Source organism: Scyliorhinus torazame, chromosome 1, assembly GCF_047496885.1.
Source record: "Scyliorhinus torazame isolate Kashiwa2021f chromosome 1, sScyTor2.1, whole genome shotgun sequence".
Lineage (NCBI taxonomy): Eukaryota > Metazoa > Chordata > Chondrichthyes > Carcharhiniformes > Scyliorhinidae > Scyliorhinus > Scyliorhinus torazame.
In genome coordinates, this window is record NC_092707.1 from 338,487,337 (window position 1) to 338,503,929 (window position 16,593).

General features: G+C 44.7%; 1 protein-coding gene across 8 annotated transcripts in view; it reads right to left on the bottom strand.

Annotated features, from left to right (window-relative positions):
* Positions 1-16,593, bottom strand: part of LOC140425211 (G patch domain-containing protein 2-like) — a 398,136-nt gene that overhangs the window by 178,757 nt on the left and 202,786 nt on the right. The window contains exon 6 of one of the 8 annotated variants that reach the window (XR_011947793.1): positions 9,584-10,514. The exons of the other annotated variants lie outside the window; for them this stretch is intronic. The gene's annotated coding sequence lies outside the window, so the exon portion shown is untranslated. The remainder of the gene's footprint in view (positions 1-9,583; positions 10,515-16,593) is intronic. 8 annotated transcript variants of the gene reach the window in all.

Below are 16,593 nucleotides of genomic sequence, written 5' to 3' on the forward strand. Positions count from 1 at the left end.
GCCAATAACTTAGCGTCCACATTGAGGAGCGAAATCGGCCTGTACGATCCACATTGCAGTGGGTCCTTGTCTCGCTTTAAAATCAAGTAAATTGTCGCCTCCGACATTGTCGGGGGCAGGGTCCCCTCCTCTCTTGCCTCGTTAAAGGTCCTCAGTAGTAGCGGGGCCAACAGGTTTACGTAATTTCTGTAGAACTCCACCGGGAACCCATCCGGCCCCGGGACCTTCACCGCCTGCATACTCCCCAAACCCTTGCTCAGCTCCTCCAACCCGATTGGTGCCCCCAAACCAGCCACCTCTTGCTCCTCCACCCTCGGGAACCTCAGTTGGTCGAGGAATCGTCTCATCTCCTCTTCCCCCCACTGGGGGCTGGGATCTGTATACTCTTCATAGAATGCCTTGAATACCTTGTTTATTTTCGTTACACTCCGAACCGTGGCTCCCCTTCCATCCTTGATTCCCCCTATTTCCCTCGCTGCCGTCCTCTTACGGAGCTGGTATGCCAGCATCCGACTAGCCTTTTCCCCGTACTCGTAGGTCGCCCCCTGCGCCTTCCTCCATGTGCCTCCGCCTTCCCCATGGTCAACAGGTCAAACTCCGTCTGGAGCCGTTGTCTTTCCCCAAGTAATCTTTCCTCCGGGGCCTCTGCGTATCTCCTGTCCACCCTCAAAATCTCCCCCACCAACCTCTCCCTTTCCATGCCCTCTGTCTTCTACCTATGAGCCATGATGGAGATTAGCTCTCCCCTGATCACCGCCTTCAACGTCTCCCATACCACCCCCACTCGCACCTCCCCGTTGTCGTTGGCCTCCAAGTACCTTTCGATACACCCCCTCACCTTCCCACACACCATCTCATCTGCCAGCAGTCCCACATCCAGCCGCCACTGCGGGGCGTGGTCCGAAACGGCTATGGCCGAATACTCCGTCCCCTCCACCCTCGGGATGAGCGCCCTGCCCAGAACAAAGAAATCTATCCGGGAGTGGGAGAAGAAAGAAAATTCCCGGGCCTGAGGTCTTGCAAACCTCCATGGGCCCACTCCCCCCATCTGATCCATAAACCCCCTGAGCACCTTGGCCGCCGCCGGCCTCTTTCCCGTCCTTGATCTGGAGCGGTCCACTGCTGGGTCTAGCACTGTATTGAAGTCCCCTCCCATTATCAGGCCTCCTACCTCCAGGTCGGGAATGCACCCCAACATGCGCTTCATGAATCCAGCATCATCCCAGTTCGGGGCATATACATTTACCAACACCACCCACGTCCCACCACCACTCACCATCACATATCTCCTGCCATTATCCACTACGATAGTCTTGGCCTCAAATGACACATGCTTTCCCACCAAAATTGCCACCCCTCTATTTTTCGCGTCCAGTCCCGAGTGAAATACCTGTCCTACCCATCCCCTTCTTAACCTGGCCTGGTCCGCCACCTTCAGGTGTGTCTCTTGGAGCATAGCCACATCTGCCTTCAGTCCCTTCAAGTGCGCGAACACTCGAGCCCTCTTCACCGGCCCATTCAGGCCACTCACGTTCCACGTTATCAGCCGGATTGGAGGGGCTCTCACCACCCCCCCCCCCACCCCCCCCACCCACCCCCCCCCCCCCCCCCCACGCCCCGCCGACTAGCCATCTCCTTTTCTGGGCCAGTCCCGTGTCCGCGTCTCCCTCGCCCTCCAGTCCCCCAGCCGGGGGGCCTCCGTCCCTACCATGTCTTCTGTGTCCCATTCCCATTTCGGCCAGTGCAGCAGCAACCGCCCCCCCCCCCCCCCCCAGCCCACTAGACCCCTGTCTAGCTTTTTTGCTCCCCCCATATCACTCCCGTGAGTCAGCTGACACCTGCTGACCCCGGCTTCCCCCGCCGTCCCTTTGACCCCCCCCGTGTGGGAGTCTCCCAATCAATATACGTTCCTTCGTTCCCCTTCCCGCCTTTCTTCCCGCATGCGGGAAAAAAAAAAAGCGCTTTCCAAAGCCTGCCCCGCCCCCTCTGGTGCAGCTCCTGTCACGGCCTAGTCTCCCTCCCCCAGCCCATATAACATTTCCTGTGTGTGACTGACCCCCTATATACAACAACCATCATACTTCAACCCTCAAACACCCCCCACCCTCACAACCTTCAGTTAGAGTCCAACTTTTCAGTTTGTATAAAGGTCCACGCCTCTTCAGGCGTTTCGAAGTAGTAGTGTTGGTCCTTGTATGTAACCCACAGTCGCGCTGGCTGCAGCATTCCAAATTTCACTCCTTTCCGATGCAGCACCGCTTTGGCCCGGTTACAACCCGCTCTCCGCTTGGCAACCTCCGTGCTCCAGTCCGGGTATATTCGGATCTCTGCATTGTCCCACTTGCTGCTCCGTTCCTTCTTGGCCCATTTCAGGACCCTCTCTCCCTGCCCGTAAACCGGTGAAATCTCCCCACCATCGCCCTTGGCGACTCAGTTGCCTTGGGCTTCCTCGCCAGCACCCGGTGCGCCCCATCCAGCTCCAGCGACCTCGAAGGGGCTTCCGCGCCCATCATCGCCCTGATCATCGTGCCCGCGTATGTCGCGGCATCGGCCCCCTCCACTCCTTCTGGGAGACCCAGGATCCTCAGATTATTTCTCCTCGACCTGTTCTCCAGGTCTTCGAGTCTTCCCGCCCACTTCTTGTGTAGCGCCTCGTGCCGCTCCACTCACCGCCAGGCCCAAGAGCTCGTCCTCATTCTCACTCACTCTTTTCTGGACCTCCTGGATCTTCACCTCGTGGGCCTTCTGGGTTATCCCTAGTCCTTCAATTACCGCCAGCATAGGCGCCAGCATCTCCTTATGCAGCTCCTCAAAACAGCGCTTGATGAATTCCTGCATCTCCTCTTTGTCCCCGGTCGCCGCCATTTTGCTTTTTTCCCTCGCTTCTCCCGCTGCTCCAATGCCGCATTTTTGGCCGTTGCACTTCGGGTCCGGTCCATAAAAGTTGGTTGGGGACCTCTCTCTTTGGGGCTCCTCTAGCGAGCCCGAACGTCCGTAGTCGCGGGAGCTGCCGAATCGTGCGGCCTAGCTCCGCATAGCCGCAACCGGAAGTCAAGAAGCTGTACTGTTGACCTCTCTCTGCCAAGAAGGACCTCTTAATCATTTGTTGAATTCAGAATTATAAATGTTTTCAGTATTGAATGTAAACTCTGATGTGCTTCAGTTTGAAGGTTTATTAAGTATTCTGGGTGTAAAAGGACAGCATACAGGTTACTTAGTGTTGCATTCTTTGGGGGTGTATTTGATTTACTGGTTGCCAAGATGTTCACTGTTTGTTTTAGAAAGGTTAACTTGGGTTCATAGAATAAACACTGTTTTGCTTTAAAAAAATAACTTTTCCATTTCTGAAGTACCACCCTTGTAGAGTGGGCAGTGTGCTCCCCATACCACAATCTATTAAAAGTTGTGGAACAGGTGAAATCCATGATGCAGTTTGGGGTTCTCTAAACTCGGACTCATAACACATCTGCCATTTCTGCTGCTAATCTCGCAGTTTTAACCCTCTGCTCTTCCACATGAGTTCTCATTACATCAGGAATTGAATTTTTAAACTCCTCCAAAAATATAATTTCTCTGAGAGCTTCATACGTTTGGTCTATTTTCAAAGCCATTATCCACCTATCAAAATTACTCTGTTTGAGCCTTTCAAACTCCATGTATGTTTGACCAAATTCTTTCCTTAAATTTCTAAACCTTTGTCTGTAAGCTTCAGGCACTAGTTCATATGCACCCAAGATGGATTATTTCACCTCCTCATGTGACTCAGATACCTCCTCCGATAGTGATGCAAACACTTCACTAGCCCGACCCATCAGCTTTGTTTGAATCAGTAATACCCACATGTCCTGTGGCCATTTCATTTGTTTAGCTACCTTCTCAAATGAAATGAAAAAGGCTTCCACCTCCTTCTCGTCAAACCTTGGCAATGCTTGGACATATTTAAATAGATCCCCACCAAGCCTTCGACTGTGACGCTCTTTCTCACTATCATCCAACTGTACGTTTCCCTTAACGCCTGCCAATTGTAACTGACTGTCTCATGGCCATTTTCTGAAGTTCAAACTCTCTCTCTTTATCTTTTTTCCTGATCTGTATCTCCCTTTCTCTTTGTTCTGCTAGGGCTATTGTTTCTGTTTTCCTTTCTTCTCTCTCTTTTTCCTCTCTGTTTTTCGTATTCAAGCTGCTGTAATTCTTTCTCATGTTCCATTTGTTTAATTTGCAACTCAGTTTTTGCAATTTCCAGTGACTCAACTTTAAATGCTTAGCCACCGCCATAATTACCTCATCTTTTCGCATTTTGTCAGGTAATGTTAACTGCAATGTTTTTGCCAAATCTAACAGTCTGCTTTTAGTCTCTGTCCGTAAGTTACTGCCTGTGACCGTCTCCACCCCCAAAAACTTCAGAGCCTCTGAATGAGCCATTGTCCACAACACACTTCCTACTTAAACTGAAATGCCACACCTGAAAAGCAACCACAATATGCTCACCCCTCACTGTCTTTAAAGTTCACTAAGCCAATCCAATAGATAGACTTTTATCCCGGACGAGCCCCCAATTTGTTCTGGGCCAAGGTTTAGACGACCCCAAAGTGTATCATGGAATTCACCTGACCCACAACGTTTAATAGATTGTGGTATTGGGAGCACACGGCCAACTCTACAGGTGTGGTACAGCAGAAATGGAAAAGTATTTTTTAAAGCAAAACAATGTTTATTCTATGAACTCAAGTTAACCTTTTTAAAAACACACAGTGAACATTTTCGCAACCACCAATTCAATACCACCCCCAAAGAATACAACACCAAGTAATCCTGAATAATTTCCCAAACTACATCCAGAAGACAAAAGAAATACCTTTTAACAGAAGCACATTAGGTTTACATTTACCACTGAGAACATTTATAATTCTGAATTCACCAAATGATCAAGAGATAGTCTTTTCATGGCAGAGAGATCAACAGTACACCTGTCTGGCTTCAGCTCCAATACTGAAAACAAAACTAAAACACACCCTGCAGCAAACAGCCGAAAACAAATGTTAAAAAGCTGACAAGACAGCCCAGCTCCACCCACACTCTGACATCACTGATAAACACCCATTTCTTAAAGGTACATTACTCTCACATGACAATATATTGAGATATAGGGAGGACAAAATACTAATCGCCTCAGAATTGATCGCAGAACTATTAAATAAACAAAATAATCAGGATCTTCAGGTCCTGCCGGCAGTATTCTGCCGGCTTCGGCTTTCTGGCGGCAAGGGATGTATTAAATGGCAGGACCAGAAGATCCCATCGGCCAATGGCAGGCCGCCTGCTGCCGCCGTGAAACACATGGCAGGTCACTTGGTAAATCCCGCCCAAGATCTGTATTTTATGTTCAGTGGCAAAATAACAGCATTTTCTGCTGACTTCAAAAGAAAATTATCCACAAATGTCTTGTGGGCTCTGTGGCATCGGTTTCCCCTTTCTCAACATTAATTTAATCTTGGCACTAGGTATTGGGCATCTCTGCTGTCCAGCAACATTATCAAAAAGAATAAGCAACCAATCACGCTGAAGAATTCTCACAGACAGCAAACCAGAAAGTGCAAATTGTTATATTTTTTACTTTTATAGAAAGCACAAAAAAGATTGGGACATATACATGGGGTTAAGGCAGAAACTGAAATATCATAAACAACCATTAATACATATAAAATTTTAGAAATCTATGTAATTTTTATCATGGAGAAATTTAACATCCCACAAATAAAACAATAGCCTATCAAGGCTAGAGAGAGCATTCAGCAGTAAACATGACTTGGTACGTTGCTAAAAACTCAGCTATACCTTATTCAACAAGTTGTAATTGTTTCAAGCATTTTGATAGGTTAATAGCATAGATTCCCATCTGTGAGGACTTCAGCAGTGTAATCCATGAAGGTGTGGGAAATTAGTGAATGCAACTTCTGGATTTCAGCACTTAACTGCTCATGTGTGGATTTCAGAGGTTGCTGTCAATTACACAAATGCTGACAGTCATTCCAACCCCAAAATTCATGCCTTTAATGAGCATAAACCAAAAAATGGTAAGTGATAAGATTTGGAAAAAAAAGAAAAAAAGATGAACAACATTTACTCAACAAATAATTACATGAAAAAGATGAGGGGCAAAATTCTCTGCCGGCTTGATTCTCCGCTTTGCGGCGCCCTGGGGTTTCCCGATGGCGTGGGGCTGCCCCACAATGGGAAAGCCCATTGACCGGCCGGCCTAATGGAGAATCCCGCCGGCGGGTTGGGGCAGAAATGTGGCACGGCGGGGCGGAGAATCTAGCCCCCTGGTCTTTGGCACAGAATTTGGAATTCTGGTTGCATAAACTAGATAGCGAATTTGTGATCCTTGATATAAGCATACACATTGTATAACTGTAATGTAGTACAAATCAAGGGAGGACTAAGAAGGCAAGTGAATAAACAATGAATGGTCGGACCCTAGGAAGTACAGAGGATCAAATGGATCTTGGTCTGCATGTCCACCGATCTCTGAAGATAGCAGGACAGGTAGGTAAGTGGTTATGAAGACTTATGGGATTCTTGCCTTTATTAGCCGAGGCATTGAATACAAGAGCAGGGAGGTTATGTTGGCGCTGTATAAAACGCTGGTTGGCCCCAGCTGGAGAACTATGTGCAGTTCTGGTCATCACACTATAGGAAGGAAGTGATTGCACTGGAGAGTGCAGAGGAGATTCATCAGGATGTTGCCTGGGCTGGAGTGTTTCAGCTATCACGAGAGACTGGACAGACTGGGGTTGTTAACCCTGGAGCAGAGAAGGCCGAGGGGGACCTGACTGAGATGTATAAAATTACGAGGGACATAGGGTGGATAGGAGGTATTTTTCCCCTCAGTGGAGGGTCAATAACCAGAGGGCATAGATTTAAGTTAAGGGACAGAGGATTTAGAGGCGATTTAAGGAAAAATATTTTCACCCAGAGGGTGGTGGGATTCTGGAACTGACTACATGAAAAGGTGGTAGAGGAAGAAACCCTCATAGCATTTTAGAAGTATTTAGATGAGCACTTGAAATGCCATAACATACAAGGCTGCGGCCGAAGTGCTGGAAAATGGGATTAGAATAGATAGGTGCTTGATGGCCGGCGCAGACACGATGGGCCGAAGGGCCTCTTTCCGTGCTGTAAAATACCATGATTCTAAATACTCAATGCATCAGAAAAATGTTTCTAGTCTGCAAGTATTCCTGCAATCTGTAAAATGTTATTGTGATAATAGATAAAGACTGGAAGCAGGCACAAAAATCAGATCAAATAAGGAAGTAGTGTCATAACACACATTGGGTTTGTAGAAAATGGATGTTGGGGAACAACAGACCAGATAGAAGGAAAAGAAATAGAGACAGTAAATGAGAAAATAAGAAACAGCTGTAAGGATTAATAAGGGGTTATTCAGTTAATTCCTAAACCGAGCAGTTTAACCTGGTTAATGATCTGAAATGTATGTCATGACTATAAGGAGGGGGTGAGCAAAAAGCTGAAGGTACAGTCCATTTGGGCTGATTATGAAAATGAGCTGAGAGTTCCAAATCACCCCCATGTGACCAGGGAAGCTCATTTCATTCCTGAAATTAAATTCAAATTTAGCTTATCTCTTCTTTCCATTAAATTGTTCATGGATATACCAACAGTTTAAAATATCCAATAAATATATTTCTACATCCATCATAAGAACTTTATTGCAAAGATGCAGATGGCACATCATAAGTAGAGGAAAAGGTTTTCTCTAAAGAAAACCAATATTTTTCCATATTTAATTTGTATTAACTATCAATATTATAGCTTTAAAGAAATTAATAGTTGGCAATAATATTATCCATTTTTCTGTTCTAATGTTTTTCATAATCAGTACCTTAATTTGTTAGTTACGGAAACACCTGTCCTGCTTATGCATTTTTAATAATATTCACAAAGGAAAGAAATTAACTTGACTAGATCAAAACATCAAAATAGTAATACAAAAAATTCCTTTCAAAAGGTTAATAAGTGCAGACAAAATGCTTTGCTCTAAAAATTGCCTAGCTAACTTTCAAAAAACTCTGCTTATCTTTAATATGGATTTCATTGCTCAATTACATTTCATCAAAAGGGAACGGTGATAACATTTAAATTGCCAGGGTTCTATTATTCGACCCCAAATGGTGGCAGGGTCCGAAATGTCTGTGAAAACATCGGGCTTACCTTTGAAACATCATAAAGAGGTTTGTTACCTCAAATCTAATGAATCCCTTTATAAAGCTAGGAAAGCTTTGTAAATAGTATGAAACCTTTGTTGGCATATAACCGACTTTGAAGTTGTACCACTATATCTTAAATTATTAATTTAATTTTTAAAGATGTGAAAGCGGGATGGGGTCACAGTATGGGGGGGGAGGGAGTGTCGAAGACAAGGGCAGGGGGAGGTGGCTGTCAGTGGTCACCCCTCTGCTCGATGCTGGGACCCTCAATTGAGCAGTGTGTCTGACTACGAGAGACCCTCCTTCCCACGAGGCTCCTGGCAAATTTTGCGGCTTCTCTCTCCCATGGCCACCATGTTTCCCATAGCGAAAGGCTGCATAAATCAGCCTGCAGTTATACAATAACCGGAGAAGGCTAATGAAGTGCATAGGGGAAGGAAGGAATTGAGAAATTTGGTGTAAAGGTAAGCAGAGTCATTCGAAGCAGCTGCGACAGGTTCAGTGTTCACTTCTAGAAATCAGTGGGATTCTGACATGTTGCTTTGTGGCCCTCTGGCTATGCATGGCTGTATTGGTGGCTGTTATTCCTGAGCAGCCTTTTCAACTCATATTCTTTATTAATTTTGTGCAGCCCCAGTTTTGAAATCTTTATACTAGAATATGCTAAGTGCACCACAGAGTTAAATGGCAAAATTAACATTTTATGGATAGAAATTCATATTTTTGTGCTGAAGCGGCTATAAAGTACGTCTAGTTTAGAAAAAGCCTACAAACTGTACACACCTATTCCTAGTTCATGCAGTGATTGTAAAGGTACAAAGTAGATGTTTGGACTTTTTACTCTTGGATTCTGCAAACAGCTTACATAAGAATCAATAAAGGTATAAACATGATCTCAGCAAATATAGTTTTTATAGAGAACAACAGATATCTGGAAGTGATATACAAGGCTCTAACTTAATGAAGAGGTTTAGATGATATAAAATTGAGAGTACAGCACAGCCTATTTCTGAGTTTTGGCAGAAACTCAAGATTAGATTACAGCAACAAACCTACATTTTGGTATTTTAAAAAAAAAATTTATATTTATATAGTTTAGCTTGTGGTCCATTTATAGAGTTTTAGTGTAATCTTTACTGCAGCCAGCAGTCAACTTGCTCTATGCCCTTGATGCACAAAACTGTTTATTGTGACATTGACAAAAGAGTGTTCATGACATAACAGCTCTCTTGAAATCCATTTTAGAACAGATCACATACTGCAGGCTGTTAACAACTAACATTTATTACATTTATTTTCATCACCTTCCTTGTGAATGAAAATTTTAATGCCCATATAAATAAAAAATATACCTTTTACCGAGGTTGGAGAGGGACGGCTTACAGAAGTTAAACTCCTCAAAGACCTCTCCCTCACCTGCTCCAGCCTCATCTCAAACACTCAAAGGAGTTTGTAGGAGTCAAATGTGAATCGGTGGCCTTGAAGCAGGGGGCACTCCATGTGGGACACACTGTGCCTCCAGCCACTTCCGGCATGGTCTGTGTGGCGCTCTATGCCGAGAATGATGCTTGGGCCGGCATCACCACATGCGACTGAAACATCTGAACTATTTGCAATGCCGTCTCCCAAGTTGCAACCAGACTCTTCCATGCTCCTGGACAGTGATAGGAGGCTGTCTGGCCGCCCTGTCAATGTATCAAGCATCTTGGTGCGTATCCTCTTCAGCATTCTTCTATATGCCGGCCCATATTGAAGTCTTTATCGGTGTCCTCTGTGGCAGAAATGATCTGTGATCTTGCCCTCCGGTGGGCTGGCACACAAACTATTCTTTTCCCTTGGCTCCATTGCAGCTACTCATGCCTGGTGAGTTGCCATATTCAGAGCTGAACTCTGTACCTGCCTCTGGGTATGTGCAGTGCTAGTATCTGAGCTGGTGGCTGCAAGTGTCAAATAAAGAGACTCTTCGTTAATGATGTGCTGTTGTTCTCTTTCCTTTTTCTGGGTGTACTGTGGCTGGTTGGGCAGTAGGTTTTGGTGTCTGAAAGCAAGAAATCAGAATGGGAAGAGTAGGGTGAGGTGGAAAGCAAGAGGTCCATGGTCACACCATCTGCAGCTTGCTCGTTGTGTCAAGAGCAGGATGAGGGTGAGCTGGAGTTAAGAGTATAAGACAGGAATATCATCCTCAATGTTCTCAGCCATAGGCTCTGTCACAGCTGGTCCCATGATGTGGAGAACCATTTCTTTTGTTCTATGCTGTTCTCTTCTAATGTGTGCCACCTTGACCTGCAGGAGAGACCGAAGAATGTCAATGATTATGTTATATTATCTTTGAATGATATGCCTTCCACAGCTGAATATCTGGTTGCATCTTGGCATAAAAGACCACAGTTTTCATGACAGCGTGGGACTTAGTCCCCAAAACGGAGAATCCAGCCCCCTATCTCTGATCTGGTATTCCATTTTCGGTCTTTAGAATTACAGAAACAGTACTGAAGAGCAGCTGCCTGAGATTCAATGCAGACTCAGTTCAAGAGGGGAAGAGCTGTCTGGCTGCACTGTGTGCTGTCAGCTATCACTGATCATCACCCTGTTGATCACTCAGACAACCAGCAGCATGGAATGCACTTGGACCACTGCTACAATCAAGTAAATGAGAAGGTAGCACCAAATTTGCATGCTGCCCACCTCCATGGCAAAAGGTGCTGATCAGTTGTGAATTGCAAACATGGACTCAAGAAAAGCACTGCAGAAGCAATTCCTACCCTATATTTTCAATTTCCAAGATAGTGACCATCCTGAAATATCTACACTACTTTCTCAGCCTTGCCCTTAGCTTCAACCTCTCTCATATACTACCAATCCTAACACTGTACTCATCTTTTTGTCACCTTTCTCCTTCCTTTCTCCCTTCAAGCTAATTTCCTCCATGAGCCCGAACCCTTGCTTTATTTATCTCCTCCCACTCAGTCAGTCAGTCAACAGTTTTCTCAGCACAATGCTAGCTTTAAGAATAACAGCCCAGATATTGACAGGGTGGGCTGCGTAAGCAGTAGGGAGGGCTTTTTCAATGGATTGAAAGGCTCAGCTCCTCATCAGGCATGGAGTACTCAGGAGGAGGCCAGTCACAGGAGCAGGTAAGGAAGTTACTGCTGTGTTCGAGGGAGTCAATCATCACAATCTGACTTGCTTCAGGGAGGGGCACCTATTGAAAAGAACCATCCTTCCCTAAGTTATGAATGACATCATTTGTGACTGCAACTGTAGTGAATTGTTACTTCTTGACAACTCTACATCACATGTCAAGACTGATTGGAGCATCCAGCTTCAATATCTCTGCTCTGTTGTCCAGTTCCTTGGGACTGCCTTTGCAAAATTTCATTTATATGTGAACTTGAGAGGCGCATCTCCAACAATCGTTTATTTTTCCTTTCCTACAATTCACCTCTAAAGTACTTAGGGGTTCTCAGACTGCTGCTCCTCTTGATCTAAACAAATCCACTTGGCAATAACATGTGCAAGCCACTGACACCTGTGATGAATGGAGGAATTTCATATGTATTGTATTATAGGTATTTGATGAAGTAAGGTTAAAGCTTGGGTTAGTACATGTATGACTGCTGCAATACTGTTTTTAAAGAATCCTAGTTTGAAAAGTTTTGGGAGCCAGAGGTGCCATTAAGGCATCGTAAAAGCTTGGGGCTAATGGAGGTTTCTTTGAATTAAGAGGGTTCCATGTGGAGTTAATTATATACATTGTGTTTCAGCTTGGTAAGATGTAATTAATGAGAGGAGCTGGAATATCAGGCATTTTGCAGAAAAGCAGTTTAGGTTTAGTTCTGGAGATGGAAGTCAAACAATGAAGACAATTTCTGAAGTCATTAAAAAAAATTCATTTACAGGATATGCGCGTCGCTGGTTAGGCCAGCATTATTGCCCATCCCTAGTTGCCCTTCAGAAGGTGGTGGTGAGCTGCCTTCTTGAACCGCTGCAGTCCTTGAGGTGTAGGTACACCTACTGTGCTGTTAGGGAGGGAGTTCCAGGATGTTGCCTCAGCAACAGTGAAGGAACGGCAATATATTTCCAAGTCAAGGTGGTCAGTTACTTGGTGGGGAACCTTCAGGTGGTGGGGTTCTCAGGTGTCTGCTGCTCTTGTCCCTCTAGGTGGTAGTGATCATGGGTTTTAGAAGGTGCTGTCTAAGGAACTTTGGTGAGTTATTGCAGTGCATCTTCTAGATGATACACATGGCTGCCACTGTTAGTCGGTGGTGAAGGGTTTGAGTGTTTGTGGAAGGGGGAGCAATCAAGTGGGCTGCTTTGTCCTGGATGGTGTTGAGCCTCTTGGGTGTTGTTGGAGCTGCACTCATCCAGGCAAGTGGAGAGTATTCCATTACATTCCTGACTTGTGCCTTGTAAGTGGTGGACAGGCTTTGGGGGTCAGGAGGTGAGTTGCTCGCTGTAGGATTCCTAGCCTTTGACCTGCTCTGGTAGCCACAGTATTAATATGGCTAGTCCAGTTCAGTTTCTGATCATTGGTAACCCCCAGGATGTTGCTTGTGGGGGATTCAGCAATGGTAATGCCATTGAAGGTCAAGGGCGGTGGTTAGATCCTCTTTTGTAGGAGATGGTCATTGCTTTCTACTTGTCAGCCCAAGCCTCGATATTGTCCAGGTCTTGCTGCATTTGGACATGGACTGCTTCTTTATCTGAGGAGTCGCGAATGGTGATGGACATTGTGCAGTCCTCTGCAAACATCCCCACTTCTGGCCTTATGATGGAAGGGAGGTCATTGATGAAGCTGCTGAAGATGGTCGGGCCTAGAGATCTCAGCTAGAGATCCTGCATTGTTCTCACAGGGTCAGGTCTCTTTCTTTAGTGCAGTGTCAAAAGATCTCTCTTTCTCAAAGTTGAGTATTCAGACATCTCTGTACAGCAGGTATTCCTGAGTGTTAACTGTATTTGCAAGTGGATCGAGAGCGGAGATGGTTTTGTTGTTTGAGTGGGAACAAAGATAGCACTTAAGGGTTATTGTGTTACTGTACTGATTAGTGTTTTTAAATGGTAATTGGAAGCTATTTTTATTCTATGATGATACCGTGATAGTAATAAAGTTTGTTTTAATATACCATATCCCTATTTCGCGTGAAATCACTCCTAGAGCAGCGTATCCTTTCCAAACAGTCTTACAAAATTAAAGTAAAATATTGGGATTTCTGCCCCGCATCCTATCCACTTTTGGAGCCTGGTCCAGGATCGTAATACATCCAGTTCACTCTTTGCACCATTTGCTTGATTCTTGACCTCTTATGTTTCGTCAGGCTGCTTGGGAAGAATTTTCACAAAATTGCACAGGAGTGCAGGTGAAAAAAGCTGTGTGAAACTTGCCTGCTTCACAGATGCCTTTTCTTGCCTGATCAAACGGCATTCTGTGCAATTTCAGAGTGCTGGCGAAGATCACAATGCCAGCTGCAGGGGAGGGACTTAAATACGCCAGCAAAACTGGGATTCTGAGATCTAACACTACTTTTAAAGGGTGCCCCAATCTCAAAATTAAATTTAGTCTAATTCCCCCCCCCACCACCCACCACATCACTAAAATCAGGTTAACACCCCACACACACAATGCAAACATCGGGGCACTTCTCCCTCACAGGCATTGTCTCCTACCGCCTCACATGTATCAGTGCTGTCCCTCGTCAGTGGCCCCACCCCCACCCCCTTCACAGGTACCAGGCCCCACACCACCTTACAAGCATTGTTTCCGCCACTCCCCCCCCCAATGGAGCTCTCCAGTGCCCATCACAGCATTGCCACCCTGGCATTTCCAGGGTGGCAGTGCCAGGGTCTATACCTCGGTGTTCCCAGAATGGTAATCATGACTGGTTTTCATTTCTGAAAACCAGTGGTGATTCGCTTTGGTGGGAGGATAAGGTGTGGGCGAATGTTACGGCATCAAGGCCGGTAAGTATATGCTAATATATAAAAAATGATGAAATCAGGTTCACGCCCAGACATCACCGGCGGTGGGGGCAGGGAAGATGCCAACCGCGATCTCGCCAGCGTACATTCTGTTTTTCACAGCTTGTGAGATTTAGCAGCCATTAGGGGATATGCGCCCGCAGCTAATGGAGCTGCTCTTTCGCAAGTCTTGGCTGAAGTGTTGAATGAGTTAGAACTTCCTCCAGCTTAGCATCAGTAAGATAGAAACTTCTGCCCTACTGAAAGCTGCGCTCCGTTTTCATGGATTCCATTTCCGCATTGCAGTTGTGACATCTTGCTAGACTATGAACTGAATTTTAAATCCCACATCCTATCCACTTACTTGCACACCCACAAAATTACCTGCCTCTAACCCTACTGCAGCACCCTACTGCCCTTTCTTCAGCCCCTCCATACTGAAATCCTTAAGCATACCTTTGTTACTTCCTAACTACTCCAATACCTTCCATGTTGAACTTCTGTTCTCTTCCAATCCACTAACATGTTTTAAACACTGCTTCTTATCCTGTCTTGCCTGTGACGTTTTCCCATACTGAACGTCATACTCTGGTTCAAGCAGATGCAATAAATCAAAAGCCTGGGCCTCATCTATAAGTAATTCTGCCTCTTCAGATCCTAACTCAGGCAGCCACTTCAACTCACCCATGACTAATTTCTATGATTCTAGACTTCTGCTTGCATTTTACCCCTTTCAAAGCACTATTAGTGGCAGAACCTTGAACTGCGTCAATCCTATATTGGAACTTCCTCTGCCTTTCTACCATCAAAATAAATTCAAAACTAGTCTCTTCAACCAAGCCTTTGGCAACTTCACCTAATTTTTCTCAAATAGACTTGGGAATTATTGTTGGCAGGGCTCTGATGAATCTAGGCTATAAGCTAGCAACTTACTAATACGTTCACAAAAGTAGGAATGTTATAAAAAGTGCCATACCAATAGGAAAAATGTGATTAGAGATATTTTCCGATAATTCTAAGTGTACTGACAACGGCATTCAGAATATGGCAACAACATGGCTTTTGCATAGCTAGGGGATTAATCCAGGTACATGTAATTTTGTGATATAGTCATAATTTACATTTGCAATGCGCAAAAAAAAATTCTACAAACATTTACCAGTGGTAGACAAATCTTACTTAATACGAAAAACTGGATAATCCCACCAAGCACTTGTCAGGTCGTTTTTCTTTATTCATGTTTGTGAAAAAATGCTGCCATAAAGGTTCATCATTTACAGAGAGCAAAATGCACTATTATGAACCTGCACTTTGTTACAATGAATTGTTTATAATTCTGTCACAGAATGCCAGGCAGCTCTCATAAATCTGCCAAAGATTTTTTTTTGTGAGCTCGTAGGACATCAGTGACATATTTTGACTTAGCTAGTAGATCTTCTGTAGTGTTATTAATGGTCAGAGCTTTTGTATAAAAAGTATTATACTAAATATACAATGCATATCAAATATTAAATTCATGTCTGTGGGTACTTCATGCCTGTACGGCTTCTGTTGTTATTGTTTGAGATTTTTCTTCCATTATAAATTCTTACGTACACTATAGTTATGGGTTAGCCTATGCATATCCCTATGTGCAAAATATCCACAATCTATTCACAATAGCATAATTTAAATTAATCAGAAAAAGGTTCAATGCCTTCAATGAAGTTGCCTCTTCCAAAAGCATGGGCTGGGGATTAATATTTTTGCACAGAGCTTGATTCTGAGCTGGATTGTGCATTGTATTAATTTTTTAAGGATGCGCCAATACTCTTTATCGTTGGGAGTATTTTTCTTCAGTGTTTTTCAACTTCCTGTTCTTAATTTAAAAACGATAAATTTGAAAAGATTGATTGAGGCAAAATTTACATTGAAAGATTTTTTAAAAAAAGAGATCGTGTCCATTTATTATGCAAACATGGAAGAGACAGAGGGGGTTGAGAAAGATGAGAATGTGGTGAAAGAGGGAATTTGCAAATTGGAAGTGAAAGAAAAGGGGGGGAGAGAGGAGCGAGAAGGATGTGTGAAAGAGAAAGGGGTGGAAAGGGGCAGAGTGCGAGACAGTGACCGATTGGATAGAAGGGTCAGGCAGTGGCAATACTGCAAAGAGGAGGAACTTCTTCACCCAAAGGGTTGTGAATCTCTAGAATTCCTTGCCCAGTGAAGCAGTTGAGGCTCCTTCTTTAAACGTTTTTAAGAAAAAGATAGATGCCTTTCTAAAGAATAAAGGGATTCGGGGATATGGTGTACGGGCCGGACACAAAGATCAGCCATGATCTCATTAAATGGCGGAGCAGGCTCGAGGGGCCAGATGGCCTACTCCTGTTCCTAGTTCTTATGTAAAGGGGTCAGTGAGGATCCAGTTGTT